The following is an 18335-nucleotide window of genomic DNA, read 5'->3' as shown; positions in this document are numbered from 1 at the left end:
AGACAGGACTAGCTTTATTCCAACACACCACTGAGTAGTTCAATACTCCAAGAGTATGTAATGAGAACTAGCTCTATTTCTAATTATTTTCTTCATTGATCTGTGTAGCTTCTACAAATAATGCTATCACAAATGAAAAGAAAATTTACAGTAATTTAGGGAATTTCTCTTTGAATTCTCTGTTAAAAGTTTAATGCCAATAAGCCCAACCCACCAGTTCACTGAGTGTTTCCAAGAGGGAACTCAATACAATGGAAGAGTGTCCAGGCCAGTTGTGGTGTAGGAAGTGAGCTGGTTTAGCACACTACCCCACCTAGACTAAGGACCCTGACCTCAATGCTTCTTCCTATTAATCCATGCTGTTTCCAGCATGCAATTCACTGTATAAACCGCTTTCATGTTTAACTCACAAAGCAAAAGCTGGAATGACAAAATCTTAACACTTAAGCCAGAACTGAGGCCACATTTTAAAAGGATGCTTGCAAAGAAAATATATCCAATCCAAATTGCAAAGACAGACATTTATCACTTAATGCAGACTTTAGTTGTAAATTACATGAAGAAAACTATTTTATTATCTCTTCAAAATAAAAAGAAGCTGTAGAAAATCTGGCTAATATAATGTAAAACAAACTATCTGCAAAAACTGCCACTCAAAAGGGACATTTTTATTAATTATAAATCTGTTTGAAATCCATATGCTGATTTTTAGACACTGCTACAGCAAAATACTTCCCTACAACACAGCAGTCATTTAGAGCTGATCAACAGCTGATCAACAAAAAACAATGTGACAGTAATTTTTAAAGTAAAATATGGGACCTTAATAAAAACATCCCCAGCTGCTTTACATTTGGTGCTGCAAGAACCTTACAGTAATTAAAACACTAACAGCTTAATGAATTTGTCATAGCAATTCCATTTAATAAATACCAGTTAACTGAAAACTGGCATTTACAATGCCAAAACACAAGTAGGGTAAACCTTAGTAACTTTTACAGGAATTTTCAACCTAACTATATATTTTAAGATGAATGACAGCTCTTAAGCAGCAAGCTCAGAATGAACATTATTCTCACAGCATTACTTGTCATGAATATGCTACAGCTCCCCAGACTGGAAAGAAATAAACCTTAATACTGCAGAAACAAAAACCAACACAAAAGCTTGAAATGCTACACAAAATGAACACAATGCAACTCCTTCCCACAGTCAGCATCCTACAATGCAGAGACCTCCTGAAGAGTAGCACTGCACTCCATTCCTAACTTTTTTCCACACCACATGAAACCAGAAGAGTACCGTGACAAAAAATGGTATGTTAATGAGATGATAAAGATTATTCTTACTATTCTAGTGACAGTATTTTGTTCTTTTGACATCAAAAAAATAGGGGTCATACCTGCCTGTTATTGATTTATACTGACAAAAATTAGGCTCAAATGTTAAATAAAGATTAGTTAATATTTGCAGAAGAGTTTGAACATACAAAATGCTATGTAAGTAGCCAGTATTAAGTCTTCCCACACACTCATTCTGGCATGCTTCCAAGCAGGGAAGTCCCACAGAAACATTTCAACAGCAGTAAGGAGAAACAGAGAGCTCAGGCAATTGCAGCTATATTCACAACAGTGCTTCTAAGGAGCACCTGCAAAACTGGGGAGAACCAATGCCCACTGCCTGCTACAAATTGCAACACCAAAAAAGAAACTCCTGCTCCAACACAGCTTATATAAAGGCATGCTGAACAACCCACATCTCTATAATCCTCTGTACAACCTGAAGTGTTCTGCAGAACTCCAAACATCTTGTAAATATGACTTTCCTGCTGCCTCGTATTCCCGACCAGACTACAACCTCACAAAGCAAAAGTCAGCCTACAGTGTAGGTGTCAGTTTGATTTTCTTATAGAATCTTATTTTCAATAAATCACAGTTCTGTCTAGAGCAGACTAGTTTTCCAAAATCTAAAATGGCGAGGAATTAGGCGATGAATCACAACATAATAGCTTCTGATCATTCAAGTGCAAAGCTCTTCCCAAACACGTAAAGAAAGCCAGCATCTTCTTAGCTAGGATCCCAGGTTGCAAAAAACACTCTACAAGCTTTCTTCCAAGTGTAGAACAAAATGGTCTAAATTGTGCCAAAAGTGAGGTAAAGAGGAGAGGCACATGGCATGTTCAGGCATTTCTCATTATCTCTGAAGGACAACATTAATATTTTATCAGATAAAAAAAAGGGTATGTCTGATTTAATCATCAGGCACTCTTAGAGATAAGACCTGTAGCCTCAGGATGCCCCAAAAATCTCCAAAGCTAGGAGGGATGGGACTTCAGATCACTGCATATCATGGTCCATACTCTGTAAACAGGCCAAGCAGACCTCATGTATAGAACTGGCACCGCAGCTTCCAGGAACCACAGACAACTCAAGAGTGCAAAGGCTCATAATAAGATCTAACCACAATAGGCTGGTAAGCATCCAGCTGAAGAAGGAGGTCTAGCAGGGTTTTTACAACAGCATCTGATTAACCATGCCAAAGCTGCAAGAAAAATCTTCTATAACTGTTCTTAAAATCTTCTCTTACCCCTTCCATCTTATCCCCAGTAACACCTGCCCAACTTCTAACCAGAACACAGACTGTAACCAGAGAAAAATGTACATCATCTTCACGACTGCATAAATTAATGTAAATCGACCACAGGCCTGAATTTCCTTGTGGAGCTCTAATTGATCTATGACAGACTTTGCAACATTTCAGAGGAAGAAAAAAAAAGATAAAATGGAGATCACTGCAGAGATTAGGGGACTACTTTTGGAATTGGCATGCCAGCCTGATGGTTTTTATGAATAAGACCAGGTAGAAAAGTAGATGACAGCAGGAAAAAAGTTTCCTTTTGCTGGCTCTTCAGTTACAGAAGACACTGCTACTACAGTTGGACCAGATAACTGATAACAAACACTTCAACTACTGAAATACTGAGTATTTCTGTATTCTTACCAGCCAAAAGCTCTAATATCCTCTTTCATGCAGAAGCAGCAGACATTTGATTTCACAGGAATTTAACCCACAGAAAAATACTTTTCTTTGGAGTTTAGCTCTTAAACCAGTTCACCTGTAGGGTTCAAGTGATCATAAAACACAGGCACAAGGCTAACAACAGAGCATGTGATCAGGACAGACAGACCCACCCTAGCAGCAGCACCTGCTCATGGAACTGTCCTGTGAATGGGAAGCCTCATCTTCAGTAGCTTGAAGTGAACAAGTATGGAGGGAAGAACGCTATGAATGAGAGAGGAAACTCTGCACGTGAAGTAATGTTGAAAAATTACTTAGTTACATAACTGCTCAATTCTGTTCTTTCACATCAGTGAAATAACTCGTCTCTCCACCAACTACCCTCACAGAAAAAACTGTTCTCAACAGATCGCCAGTTTGAATTCTCCCCGCCAAATCCTGTACAGAAAGCCTTTAATGTTTGATCGGTTGGCATTCAAAAATTAAACATTCAAAACAAACTTTTGCACCTTTCCACATCTGGCAATGTATTCTAAGATTAAGTTTTTACATTAAAGCAGTTACTTATACTGCACATATCTAATAACTCAATGCCAACATATTCCACAACAGAATAAAAAAGAGAAGAAGATAGAACTGGATACACAACTTACTTTTGAAAGGACTCTAGTATTCATCCCCATTTCCTTCCACATTCCTACCTTTCTTGCTGTATTTTCCTTCATCATAGTAATCCCATTTTATCTCCTAGGATGCTTAATTCCTTATACACTAACAAATAATGCTTTTGTAAAGGAACTGAAAAACTTCAGTAAGTTTCTTAAATCCCCAAGTTCCCAGGAACATGGAGTCAATCTTGCATCCAAAAGAACCATTTGAATTTTTCCATGCCTCCCTTCACTGGAGATAGGGGAAGACTAAGCCCATTTGTAGGCTTATGCAAGAATGCATAAATCCTCTCTTGTAAACAAAACTTCTCTAACCAGTTTTGAATGCAAGGTATGCTTTGCAGTTTACAGCCTCTTGGCATAAAAAGGAAAACCTTTGAGAATTCAATTTTACAGAGATTGTTACTGCATTTGGGGGTGAATAGGAAGAATCTTAATGAGTAACCTACTGTACATGAAGAGGATGACTTTCTGTATTTTCTTCTATCTGATGCTATTGAACTGAAAGTATCTAAAAATGGTTTTGACATTTTTATATCATATTGATGTAAACAATCTGTCTTGCCACCTTTGAAAATTTCTGTTTAGCACTAAGTACTGCTCTGAGGCTCTAAGCTAACTTCAAAAAACCACTGTATTGGGGAATAGAAATTGAGCAGTATAACAGAGACAATGCAATGCAGCAAGATAAATAAAATTCCTAAAAGCTGATTTTTTTATTATATTTCAACTGTCAAGCCACAGCTCATCTGTGTACAAAATATGGTTTGTCTGATAGCAGAGTGGTAATACAATATGCATGTCACTGCATCAGCAATACCTTTTAATTGATAAACATTTTTTAATTAATCAAATATTAATATATATCAGTTTTGAAAACAGAACTTATCAAAACTAGTTGAATGGAAGCACACTTCATAAAACAAGAACATCTTAAAAGAAGAATAGTGAAAATAAATGTAATTGAGTGGGGAAGAAAACCAAACATTTTCCATTGTTATTGAAGCATTTGCCTTGTTAAACCATTTCTACGTTTGGTAAATCAACATGCAAAAGCCAGTTTCACCTCTTCTTTAGCCAACTGTTTATTAGGCAAGTAACAACAGACCTATACCACAGATCCAAGAGAGATACTTGTGCAGCTTTCCTTTCTGGTTACCATAGTTTCAAACGAACTGCAGATTTCTAGAAATAATGCTTATGAGAAGGAATAAAAATATCGCTGCTTAAATATGAAAACTGCAAGAAGAATCATTTTGATTAGTGTATGAATGGCACTTAAGTGAACAGGTAAATGCTTAAGAAAGGAAGTTTTATTTGCAAGACTTTGTCACAGTAAGTGAAGCTTGAGCACAGACAGAAGAAAGATAAATACAGCACATGGAACAAGAGGGAACAGTAGGCACCAAAAAGTTATTCAGTAGCCATTTACCTGTCTCTTTTTCTAAAATTCCCAGGAAAAAGCCATCACCTGTTCTAAATCGGGATATTATAGTTCCAAGCCTCCCACATCAAGGGATACTTTCTAAACATATACTGGGGGATGTAAAACATGAATCTTTTCAGGAATTTAAGATAACTTTAAAATTTGAAATAAAGAAGGAGCTTCCAATAGGAACAGCATAATAGATTGCCAGAGAGATTGAGGAAACTTCATCCTCTGAGACATTCAAAACTTGACAAGTGGCCTTACAGGATAAGATTTAAGGAGAAGGCTGGATTAGACCTCCAGGGGTCCTTTCCCACCTAAGCAATTCTGTGACCAAGAACACAATTTTTTCATTGTGGCATTACTTCTAGGAAGAAACTGTACATTCATTACGCAAAACTTTATTTCATGTGGTGTTAAGAGAAAGTATTTTGGATACAGTTGTCCAAACAGGTACATAAGAAACAATAAAAAACACACCAAACTGTAACTTTCATGCAAGAATACTGTTCCCATCCCTAAATACTACTAAACAGCCAGGTTTTACATATTCTTATGTTATTAATCTTAAATTATTAATATGATAGATTTTCCTTTTCAAATATATTTAAGTTGTATTCTTTACCCTAAATCAAAATACAATGTATCAATTCTCTATTTCCCTGCCGCAAGCACAGCTCTGCCACATGATATACAGACTGCAGCCACTGGTCATTCTTGCTTTGGAAAAAAAAAAAAAAAAGGCTTGATCAAGCCCTCCCAGTTTCCTTCCTCAGAAAGATCATCACAATAATCATTCCTCTGTCTCTAAGAAAATCAGAAGTGAAATGACCAGTGGTCAGGATGCACCGCCATCTTACACAAATTAAATTAGTTCACCACTATATCTATAATTATCAAAAATGTCTTATTCCAAGACTCCTGTCAGACAGTCACCTTCAAATTGAAAACCAGACAGCTCAAATGCACGCATTAATTATGAAGCTTTGTTCTTGACATTCACTACTTACAATGGGGATTTGTGTAACTTCTGTAATATATACATTCAATTACCCACAGCACATTAATAAAAGTAACAGATGAAAAAATACAGACTTCCTATATCCGTACCCCTACTCCATACAAACTCTACTTACAATGAACTCTCCTTGCTGGAAGATCACACTGATAAAAAAAATCAACCAATTATATCACTTGCTTATTATCTGCTTATTAAGACTTGATATGGTCCAAATTTTCAGTTGATCCTTCTTAAGGGATGAACTGAGAGTTTTATATAAAGGAATAACAGGAAATATATGAAAGACTGAAAAAGCCTTATCTTGAACAACTTATTTTTATTTGTAAACAAAGTAGAAGTCAATTTTCTTTTGCCCAGATATGATGCTGCAAAAAGGTCTTAAAACTGAGGCCGAAATCCTGTGTTCAGTAAAAACTTGCAATTCAGCCATAACCAAGAACTGCAACATTACCTGCCCATAACAATGCCCATCTCTTTCCAGTCAGTTCACATGGCCTAAGCAATAGAAAACAACTGCATGAAGTCCTCTTGGCTGTGTGAGCACACCAAGTACAACACACACCCTCCCAGGAAGCATCAGCGGAGCGTTCATCACATGAGCCTGCACTCTCTGAGGTACCACCGGAGCAGGGAGAAACGAGGGGAGCCTGCAGGGAGGGTCAGGTGTCCTCCACATCACCCACAGCTCTCTCACTCGCAGGCCACAAGCTAAGCAGCATTTCACCAAACCTCTGCAGCAACTCCAAAGGCAAATTTGGAATGTAACCACAAGTAAATAAAATACGCGTATCTGAGTTGTTACTTTTTAAAACAGTCAGTAGTTTCAGAAATGTTTTGTCTTTTCCAAAATGGCAGTATGTTCAGATTCAATATTTTGTTAATAGGAAACCCTGAAATTTCAGCTATAATTCTTATCAATCTAAACCACTGCAGAGAGATCCATTATATGACAACAGGCACCATTTGAGACCTTTTTCAAAACACAAGCAGAAGTCATCAGCTTGTTCTATCAACCCTTGAACAATGGGAACAGATGCAAAAATACTTTCCTCTCTAGAGCTATACAGAAGCAGTAACAAAAACTGCTGCAGAAAACAAAATTATTTCTAGTGTCACACATATTCCCTTGTTCTAATATAACAACAAAACATTTCTAACATTTACAAAAATAAAGCACAGAAAAGTAAAATGCATAAAAGGTTGTATAAGGGCAGGACTACTAAGCCATTAAATTCAGAGCCATAAGAAAATAAACCACTCACCTACCTACCAAAAAAGAATTTCACAAAAAAAACAAAATCAACCAACACATGCTCTCAGATACTTTTTTTGGGTAGGTATTGTGATCAGCTTCTCAATCACAGATCACAAACTACCCTGCTATATATGCCAATCTTCTTACATCTACTCCCTCTTCTGATCATATTCTTCTACAAAAATAAGCCTTCCAAAGACAGAAATCATAGCTAGCTACACAATCAAAAAAATATGCAGAATAGACAACAATGAAGTATATACCTGGACAAAGCAGCTATCAGTCTACTAATTTATTTCCCTCTGAAGCCACAATGACACAAGAGGTAGCTGCACACAAATATAGTCCTACATGCCCTTCATTTCTGACTCAAATTGGCATAAACAAGTTTAAATAGAGACTAGTCCTGGGCTCCTCCACGCAAATCTGTACCAGTAAAGGCTAGGAAAAGCCAGGTGCCACATGAAAGCCACAGGGGTACCCTGGGGGGATCAAATTTTCCCACATTCCTACCTCCAGAATTGGGTGCCAGATCTCAGAAAATGTTTGTGAAAGGTTTTCCTTTCCCTCTTCTCTACCCAAGATCTCACAGAGCTAGGACAATTAAACAGTGAAAAACTTGGAAATACAGAGATACTAAAAACTGAGTACTCTGAAATAATGGAATGGCATAACCCATCAAATCTAGGATTCTGGTCTAGTCTCAGTGATCTCACCCATCACACTGATAGGATCAAGAAAAAAAGAACACAGTTTATGTGTTTGACACCCCCCGAACACTGAAATATCTTTCCTGATACAAGCTTCCCAACTTCAACTAACCAACACCAGTCCTACAATTGTCTGTGATGATCTAAATGAGGGTCACCTTCAGAGACTTCTCTTACTTTGTATTTATGCTAAAAAAATTAATTTCCACCTTTACCAGATTTAATGAACTTCAAGATAAGAATATTTAAGGAAGATAAATTCTAGCTAGAACAACATAGGATTAAAACTACAGTTTTAACCTTGTATTCTCAAAATGAGTTTTTGCTACAGTACTCTTAAAAAAAATAGCCAACCTCGTCAAAAGTTACATCAGTTTAAGGCTTACCCTTAAACTACAAAGATGCAGAACTTTTTGAAAGCAGATTTTTTTCTAATATAAAAAGCCAACTGAAGTCACTGTACTAATCTTCAAACACGAAACCTATTCACTGAATGGAAGAGCTTAACTGGTTTACTCTTCACAGCAGTCTGTCAGCCCGAATACACGCTCGCCCAAGAGCTGCAGTTCCGCAGATGTGACACGGCCAAGGCGACCGAAGGCGCTCCTGCCCCTTCCCCCTGCCCCATCCCCGCTCGGGCTCCCCGCCCGCGCAGCCGCGGCCCCGCCGCCGGGGCGCCCCCTGGGGACCGGGGGCGGCCGCTGCAGCCGCCCGGAGCCGCCGGGAGCTCGGCCCGGTCCCGTCCCGCCGGGAGGGGCTCCGCGCCCCGCGGAACCAGGCGCTTCGTCCGCCGGCAGCCCCGTCCCGTTCCACCTCTGTGCGGAGCCTACAGGACGGGAGGGGCAGGAGGCAAAAGGAGGCTCAGAGCAGCCCACGCCGCACGACTGCCGGTGCCAATGACCCAGGAACTATGGGACCCGGAGGAATTCCCACTTTTACTTAGCCTTTGAGTTTAAAGGGGAGTTCACCTAAAACGCTGGACGGCATTGAATGTAAACCACAGCTATAGGCTATGTCACGATTTAAGTTTTTGTGATGCACATGGAAAAAAGCTCTTTCCATTCCTCCATATATCTGCTATGTGTAAGCTTTTTTTCCAACCTAAAACTCCAATTCCCAGCTCACTTCTGTTTCCCAAGGACTAGATTATCACTCTCTTCTTTTTCAATGATCCTCATATAAGATGAAGTTTTCAGAATATGAATGTTTTAAGTGATACTGAGAAAGAGAGCAAAGCATTTATTTAAGAGTATTAAACTGGTATGTTGATGGCTGCTATCAATCACTTCTTTCCATGACAAAACAAGTACTGAACCAGATGATGCTCTTGGAAATCCTCACATCTCGCTGACAGAGACCAAATCAACAACATATTCATCTTTCCAGTATGTTTTCTTAATTACACACATTAAAAAAAAAGAAAAGAGGAAAAAGGAGAAAAAAACAAACAAAGAACACAAAACAAAACAACATTCACCACCAAAACCCAACAGTACCATTTTGGAAATTCACACCTACAATATTCTCCTAAGTCTTCAAATTAGAGAAGGAATGGCCACTGTAGGTAGAGATCACACTAAGTTGAAAACCTCATCTCATCTGACAAAACACAGAATTCCAGTACCACAACCAACAAGCACAAGTAACAAGCAGAAATATTTGCTTATTTTCTGGGATTCATTTGGTGAAAATAAGCAACTGAAGTATTTCAGGTTTCTGTAAAGCATACAACCTGTTTTTACTGGCACACAAGTCTCAGAAAAGCTCATCTCTCCTAAAATATTTGCCTGCAGCAAAACAACTGAGACAGTAATACCACAAATGAAAATGACAAACGAGGATTCTGGAATCATTCTAAATTTGAGCCATAAGTGACAAAGAGCAATCTAATTTTAAAAAGTTCATAAAGCTTTGATGTGCCAACATCATTTCATGACTTAACTAAGTCTAGCACAGTTGCTCCCACCACCAAGAGCAGGAACTTTCAAGTGGTTTGCTGCCTGCAGCTATTTTCTACAGGAGACTGGAGTAGCATGTAATATTCAAGAGAAGCTGTCTACATTACTTTATTTTTTTATAATTCAGTTGCTATTGGTAAGTTATACTGAGACAAAATAAACCTAGAGAGTATTTAACTGACAATTCTATTTACACTCCTTCCAAGTGGAAATTATTTCACTCCAAATGTTGAAAGACTTGAATATGTAAAGTTCAAATGTGATATATTTATGGAATTTTAGTTAGATTACCAACCAGCTAACTGAATACTCCAATTTATAAAATGAATGCTATTCAAGTAACATAATGGATTTTTAAACAAAGTATTTTAATAAGCTATGAAATAGCAATTTTTTTGTAATTTCACAGAACCCAGTTTTTTAAAAATATATTCAAATATCACAGGATCCTTGATTTAAAACTGACTCAAATTAATTTGTTTTCAGTTGCAAAACATCAAGACTTTATACCTAAAAGATGAGAGCTGTACAGAAATTTAACTTCTTAAATACAAGTTTAACAGATCCTTACATTGATTATTGACTTTATTCAGTATTATCTTCTTGAAAACGTATGAAAAAGCTCCAAAAGCATAACTCTGGCCCAAGTACATAACTTGGAAGTTATCTGAAGGCTAGGAAGTATCACAGAAAAATTAAAGTCTTTCCTATCTCCCAGTTCCATGCCTGTGGATTTTTTGGTTGGTTGAATTTAAGCTTCTACAACAGCCAACTTTAAGTTTACCACAGCTAACAATACAAACAACATCAACAGAAATTCAGGGGTTTGTGTCACAGGTTGCACAAAGCCCACCTGCAGACAAGACAAAATGTCACTGGTTTTGTCAAGAAGGACCAACATGAGCAGTATGAGTTACACAGCAATATCTATTTGTCAGAGATGGGATTCAATTAATATTTTTCTCCTTTGTATAACTTTGAAGCTTTTTTAGTTTTGATTAATCAGAACAGTGTGGGGATTGCAGCCCGTTCACCTCCAGGGCTTTCAGCAGCAAAAAATATTCATGTTTATGCTAAAAGCAAGGCAGCTCTCACACCCTGTTTCATTTAGCAATGAAACTGTTATCATGCCATAAAAGAAAACAAACTATGTTACCCAATAAAGAGCCCTATACCAGATCTGTGGTACTGACTTTGTGACTGATCCCCAGGAAGACAGATCCACAAAATTATGAGTTGAGGATAATGAACAAGTGATAACCAAGATGACAAAGATTAATGATGGTCAATTGCACAATCACTTGTGGTATTTATTTCTTTGCACACAATCAGACAGCCAGCACATGGATAAGTCTTGGGACAGTTCAACACCAGGTAAATACTCCAGGAATAATATTAAATAGAGTACTGCTTTAAAGAAAAGAGACTATGAAAAACGGAAAAGTTGTTTCGAATGACCAAGCACTACCAACGAGAAAGAAGTAATCAATCACAAATCGAGACGGAACTGCCAAGAGTTAACAGGGAGACTTATGCTTGGAGAACAACACCTCGCTGTAGGAAACGCTAGGAACTCTCGTTCTTGGTCATTTAAAATAGGATTCAACTAAACTCCTAGAGAGCATGAAAGCGTCGTGCAACGGCTTCCAGGGAAGCGATCCAAAAGGCGTCTTCCTCCGGTTCCCTTCCAGCAGCCCGGCGAGCCGTGCAAGCGGGATGCCGAGCGGAGCCCGAGCAGCGCCGGCCGCGCTCGCCCCGAGCCGAGCGGAGGGGCCCGGCCGGGCCCGGAGGAAGCGGCCGCCTCCCGCGCGGCGGCGGCCAATGGGCGGCGGGCGCGGCCCGAGGCGCGGCGAGCAGGCCCGGCGGGGCCGCCGTGACGCACTTCGGCAACCGCCCGCCCGCCCGGGCCGCGGGCACGGCCCCCCCGCAACCGCGCCGGGCGGCGGCCCCGGGCGCGCAGCGAAAACACGGGGTCACACCGGCGGCTCAGGCGCCTCGGGAGACCGGACACGCCAGGGTGTGGTCGGGGAGCGCACGGGAAGGGAGAGCTTTCGAGCGCGGGCAGGGCAGGCGGGGGGCAGCAGAGCTACCCGGGCTGCCAAAAAGTAATTAAAAAATAAAACAAACGGAAAAAAACCCCAAACACACAAAAAACCAAAAAAAAAAAAAAAAAAAAAAAAACAACACCAAACTAAACAACCAACCACCCACTCCCCCTCAGTAACTAGAACACCGGACTCGGCGGTGATCGAAACTTTGTGTCACCTTTTCCTAAAGCCGCATCCCGTGGGAACACAAGAAAGGAGAGCCGGGCACGGACAGTGTAATAAATAAATAAAAGCAGCGACAGAGGGGCCCGATGGCTTCCACGCCCGCTCGCGGGGGCGAGGAGAGAGAAAAAAAAATTTAAGGTCGGTGGGTCCCGGATTTCCACGGGGCAGACGGATTATACAGCGCTACCAGAAGAGAGGAAGGCATGGAGGCAGCGCGGCCGGGAGCACAGCGGTGCGGGCCCCCAAGGCCAGCACGCCCAGCACCAGGGATGCGCTCGGGCAGGGAGAGGAATTCCCGGAAAACAGGGCCTCCCAGCCCAGCCATCTGCGGCCGCTCACTCCTCTGTCCCTCCGTCCCTATCCGCAGCAACTACATATACATATATACACACGTATATATATATATATATGTGTGTGTATATATATATGTATATATATATATTTTAATCTGTGTAGAGAAAATAAGCGCCCAGAAAAGAGAAACACCAGGAAAGCTCTCGTTTCCTACCTGGGCAGGGTTCAGCTCAGTTCAGTGCGTGCCGAGGAGGAGGGGGCAGAGGAGCACTATCTAAAACAAAAGTGGCGCCAAAACCCCCCAGTAAGAAGCATTCTCCTTCCTCCTCCTCCTCCTCCTGCCCCCCTCCCCCACCGGGGCCGGCGAGAGCCCAGCGGGGTTCCAGCAACACGCGGCTCCCGGCATCGGGCGTCCCCGGCACAAGTTGGCAAGCGCCCTTTCTTTATAAAAAAAAAAAAAAAATAAAGGAAGCCGAACGGAAACTGCCACAACTCTTCCTCTTAGCGGACAGCAGCCGAGGAGCTCGGCCAAAGTCACTCGGAGGGGAAAACTCGACCCACAAAGGCCTTCGCCGAGCTGGGCGCCGGGGCGGGGGGGGCAGCGAAGGGAGGCGGGGGGGAAGGTGCAGGTCAGTCCCTACCTACGTCCTCACTCGGGCCGAAGGGAGCCCCCCTTCCGCCAGCCCTCCTATGCAGTCACGGGGAAGGGCGGCCAGAGTTCCCCCAGCTCTGGGAAGAGAGACGGAGGAGACAAACCCCGATCCCTCGGCACTTCCCTGCGCGGGGAACCCGCCGGGAGCAGACTGGAAGGAAGAACTCGGCCGCTGGGCAGCCGGGAGCACGGGGAAGGGAGCCGTGGCGAGCGCTGTCAGGAGTGCGAGTCCCCTGCCCGCGGCCTCCCCCGACATTCGACCCCGGGGCACCGGCAGCCGCCCCACCATTTTCTCTGCGCGGCCCAGCGCTCCCCCCGAGCGCGCCTCGGGCCCCGACCCCATTCCCCTCGCTTGCCCACCCGAGCGGCCCGGCCCGGCCCGGCTCGCCCGCACACACACCCCACGCACACAATGCCCGAGTCCTCCATCTTGCCGGCAGCCCCTGCTCGGCTCGGCAGAAGGGGGGAGGAGGAGGAGGAGGAGAAGGCGGTTCTCCATTTTAGCTCGCCGAGCGCCAGGCCCGGCCTGCCCGCGGCCGGCTCTGGGGAGGAGGAAGGGGGCCGGGACGGGCAGGGGGGCCGCTTTCGGCGCCCTCTCGCTCTCTCACTCGCGCTCCGCTCGCCTCCCCCCTCCCCGCCGCGGCGCGCCGGGAACGGGGGGTGGGGAAGCGGGGGGCTGGAGTGTTTTCGCGGCTCGGCCCCGCCGTCCTCCATCTTGGCTGCGCGCAGTCCCCGCGGCCAGCCGGCCTGGCGCCCCGTGCGGGCCCGGGCGCCGCGGGCCCCCGGCCCGGCCTCTCATCGCCGCCGCGCACCGCGATCCCGTGTCCCCCCGCCAAACTTCCAGAAGCTTCGCCGCCATTTTCTAACTTACCTTGCCCAGTGTCGGCGTAGGCAGCGAGGAGGCCCCGGCGCGCAGCTCCGCTCCCGTATCCCCGGCGCGGCTCGCCGGCTGCGCGCCCGTCCCGGCCGGTGCCGGGCTGTGGGCGCGGAGGGGGCGCGGGGCGCGGGCGGGTCGGGGTTATTTAATTTGGCGGCGGCGCTGGGGATTGTTTGGGGTGTTCGCTGCTCGGCGGCTCGCGGGCGAATGGAGGGCGCAGGCGCCACCTGGCGGCCGCCCAGCGGGGCCCGCTCTCCTGGGCGTGGGGCGACACCTGCCGGCCGGCCGCGGCGGCGCCGCGCCGAGCGGGGTAAACAAGGCGCGGCGCATGCGCGGGGCGGGCGCGCAGCTGCGGCGGGGCGGGCCCGGGGGGCGATCGGCAGCGGGGCCCGGCGCGGCCTAAAAAGGAGCGGCCGCTCGGGCGCGGGGCCGGCCCCGGGACGCGCCCGGCGGCACGCAGGCCCGCGCCTCGGCCGTTGCAACCCTGCGGGAATTGGACGCGTTTGTCCGGCCGAGGCGAAGCTGGGCTTTACCGAAGTGCCCCGCGGAGCCAGTACCGCAGGGCCGCCCTCGCTCCCTGCGTTCGCCGCCAGGAAGCGGAGCCGTGTCGGGGGAGCCCTCGGCTCGGGAGATAAACGCGCGGTTGCCCTCATGGATGCAGGGTGCCTTATCTTGGGAGCTGCAGGACGCGCACAGAAGCGAGGTCTGCTGGCACCGATTGCAGCTCGTGTGGTCGGGAGCGTTCTCCAGAAACGCCTTCTGCAGAATTCTGCCCATCGCCCAGTGTGCTCAAGTTAAATGAGCATTTGTGAGATTCCGTTTTTCCTCCCTGCATGAGGATTGTATGAACCTAAAACGATCCATATAAGCAGTACAGAATTCTTAAAGTAACCAGATACACAGTTTGTGACGCCTGGGTTTTTTTTCACTTTATTGTGTAATGCTAAGCACATTGCTCATGCTGAATAGTTCCATGTACGAATATATTTAGATCAGTCAGCACAATAATAGTTTTGTCCTGGTAATTGGGCTTTAATCACCCTCTTGCGTTTATCTACTTTTAATTTTGAGGACAGCGTTAGCATAACTAAGCAGTCGCTAAGCTGAGTTACTCTGCTCACCTGCCTAACAAAGGCAGGGTACTTAAGAGAAGAGTATCCACCACTTCCAGTCTTTTCAAAACTAAGATGAGGCATCCCGCAGAGAAAATAACGCTTATAATGGAAACCGTGATCAGATTAGCAATGTTTAAAATAAAATTTAAAAAAAAACCCTAAAACCCGTGTAATAGAAGTTGATGACACCTAGGAATTCTAGATACAGTCTGTGAGACAGGCTTACAAAAATCAATTATATTCTGTAGCTTGAATTCACATTTCAGAATAGTTTTGCACCTTCTGTCAAGTTCAGGGGAAATAAAAAGAAAAAAAAAAAAAGACTGCCTTGCAGGGAACACTTTAAAATAGCATCCTGAATGCCCAGTCATACAACCATGTTCACGGTTTCAATTACAGCTACAGGTGCTGCTGATGATCTTTAATGTTAATCTGATAGTGTCTGGAAAATGTAGGATTGTGTATTAAAAAAAACCCCACCAAATTTAATGTAAGCCTTTAAAATTATCTATATTGTTATAAAAGGACACTTAGGAATAGATGGAAAGGAGCTGGATCCATTTGTGCCTTTCCCATACAAAGTCAGCCTCATATAGCTGCCAGATAGACAACCTTTCCATAAAAATAAACTACAACATTTTGCCTGTACACAGAAATCCAGAAATGTGTCTCCTGCTTTAGATACAATAGGGATACCTCATTAAAACTGCAATCCAAAACTTCACAAGATTACAGCAGTTTACTGCAGGAGCCAGCAGGAACACGAGGCAGCTCCACTCAGCTGTGCATGAAATACATGTACAGCACGTGTATTTCATTCTATTCCAAAAGCACTGTAGTTCACACTTGAGCTCCCAGCTGAGAGGTTTTAGGTAAATGTGCTTACCTAACATGAAGCAAACCTGACATGGTTTTTAAGGTGTGGTTTTTGAAGGAATGAGTGTGCAAGCGCTGACAATACCATGGCAGAGTTCAGCCCATTCCCAAAGCTGACTCAGACCTTGGGAGCCCAGAACCATAACATTTCTGGGTGTCCTGACTCACACGACAGAATTTGCTTTTTTCTGCTCCTGACAAAACATGGAAGCGCTCTAGAGACCAGATTCCAGGTGCAGCAGCACATTACAAACCCCTGGTCACAGAGCCTACCCAAAAGGATTTCGCACTCTCCGGTTCAGTTTCCTCCCTCGCAGTTGTTTCATTCAGCTGTTTGCGCAGCCCTGTCTTAGCAAAGCTGTTGCCTCATCGAAGAAGGGGACAGGGACATTTGTTTTCTAAGGTTTGATTCCCACCCCCGAGCCCAGATCATTTCTCTGAGCTGTTCCAGTACAGCTGCAGGAGCACTGAAGTCAGCACAGCTGAAGGTGCTGAGCGCTGCAGTGAGGCTAGGAAAGTTTCTGCTCTGCTCCAGTGACCAGAAGACAGAAATTTCTTAAGTCAACTGAGCCCTGTGAGGATTCCTCACCTTTAAGGGGGCCAAACTGGCTCTCTGAAGAGCCTAACTCCTGCATTTTCCTCATGAAGAGATTGTGTTTCTTCTGGAACTGAGCCTTCCAGTTGGTACAACAGGGATGATGATGAAAAGCAGTTCCTCTGCAGGCACACCACTTCTTTCTAAGCTACCAGTTCCAGAGTGGGCTTCTACCATCAGTTCAGACTTTGGGAAAAAACGAAAAGACCATCCTGAAGTTTCTGTATAGTTTTAGCATACTAGCATCCTTTCCAATTCAATGAAAAAATGTAAAAGAAAAACAAGTACTATCTAAGCATTATAAAGAAAAAGAGATATTTTAAATTCTGACATGTCTAGAAATTATATCTAATAGAAAAGAAGTTCTGTGAAAAACTAGGAGAAAGTATTTCACAGGACTATGTCATCTGTTTCAAAAAAGCTACTCTTTAGGCACTTCAAATTCCACCATTTCTGATATTGAGCCAGATTTAGAGAGGATTTAACAAAGACTTTACAGGCACTGTTCTCCAAAGAGAACTCCATGATCAGTCACACAGGAAAATGAGCAAGGAGAGGGCAGATACCAATTCTGTGTCTGAATTAATGGCCAGAGGTTCACCACGAGAGAAGATCAGAATAAACTCAAGCTGCCAGATGGCTGATTCATTTTCCCAGGCAGGAGATTCATGCTCATGCTGCTTCCTTTTCTTTTCATGCCTCTTCCTTTTCTTTCTCCTGCAGAATAGGAAGCCCCTCTGCAGTTCCATTTCCTCATTTTTATTATTAAAAAACCCCAAATAAATGAAACAAAACAAGCAATCAAAAACAAACAACAAAAAACCCAAAATAACAATCAACAACAACAACAAAACACCACCAACACACCGCCATCACCAATCATTTATTTATTTAAAGACTTTTTTTTGAGAATTGGAAAAAGAAACCAGAATTTGTATACTGGATTTGTCCCAAGGTGAGGTGGTAACTTTGATGGCCTGTATTGAATAAGCCATGACCATACTTTTGTCTGTTGAGGTGGGTACAGAGGGAAAAAGCAGTCTTCCCAGTCAAATTTTTTTTCCCAGATTTTTGAATCTGGCTTAGTCACTCCAGGGAAATCTGCTCTAAATCCTTTTGAAGATGAGCTATTACATAAGAAACAAAAATAAAGACCAAAAAATGGGTTACTTTCCCATATTTTGCAGGAGATTGCACATCAGTAGCTCCTTAGGTCTTTCCCTGCTCTGTGAATAATTTCTTCCTTTTTCCATTTATGTAAGTCTCCCTTGTGTGCCCCTATTTCTCATCAGGTGTTTCCAGAACACCCAACTCATGTCTGAATTTTCTTTGATTCAGTAAGTTTCTGCCTGCTCCTTCTGTGAAGGAGCACAGAATCACAGTTTGTCCTGCACCACTACAAAGGAAGGAAGTTTTAACTCCCTTTCACCATCAGCTCTAAAAATGAACAGAATCCCAGTAAGTTGCAGATGCCTTCCTGTTAATTGCATTATGAGCAGCAGCTTTACTCAGTCCCCTGTGCCACTTGTTACCCGAAGTCCTGAGCTCCCCTGTTTGAGTGAGATACTCTTTCTATGTCTCATTCTTTGAGCTA

General features: G+C 43.7%; 1 protein-coding gene across 5 annotated transcripts in view; it reads right to left on the bottom strand.

Annotated features, from left to right (window-relative positions):
- STAG2 (STAG2 cohesin complex component) overlaps window positions 1–14370 on the bottom strand; it is a 74862-nt gene extending 60492 nt beyond the window's left edge. For 3 of the 5 annotated variants that reach the window (XM_068204855.1, XM_068204860.1, XM_068204859.1), the window contains exon 1: window positions 14150–14370. The gene's annotated coding sequence lies outside the window, so the exon portion shown is untranslated. Of the gene's footprint in view, window positions 1–12840; window positions 12907–13687; window positions 13983–14149 lie in introns of those variants that run through there. The other 2 variants (XM_068204858.1, XM_068204857.1) reach the window with 2 other exon arrangements.
- Window positions 14371–18335: the final 3965 nt, after the last annotated feature.

The sequence above is a fragment of the Anomalospiza imberbis genome, chromosome 14, assembly GCF_031753505.1.
Source record: "Anomalospiza imberbis isolate Cuckoo-Finch-1a 21T00152 chromosome 14, ASM3175350v1, whole genome shotgun sequence".
Lineage (NCBI taxonomy): Eukaryota > Metazoa > Chordata > Aves > Passeriformes > Viduidae > Anomalospiza > Anomalospiza imberbis.
This window is presented reverse-complemented; position numbering and strand designations above follow the sequence as displayed.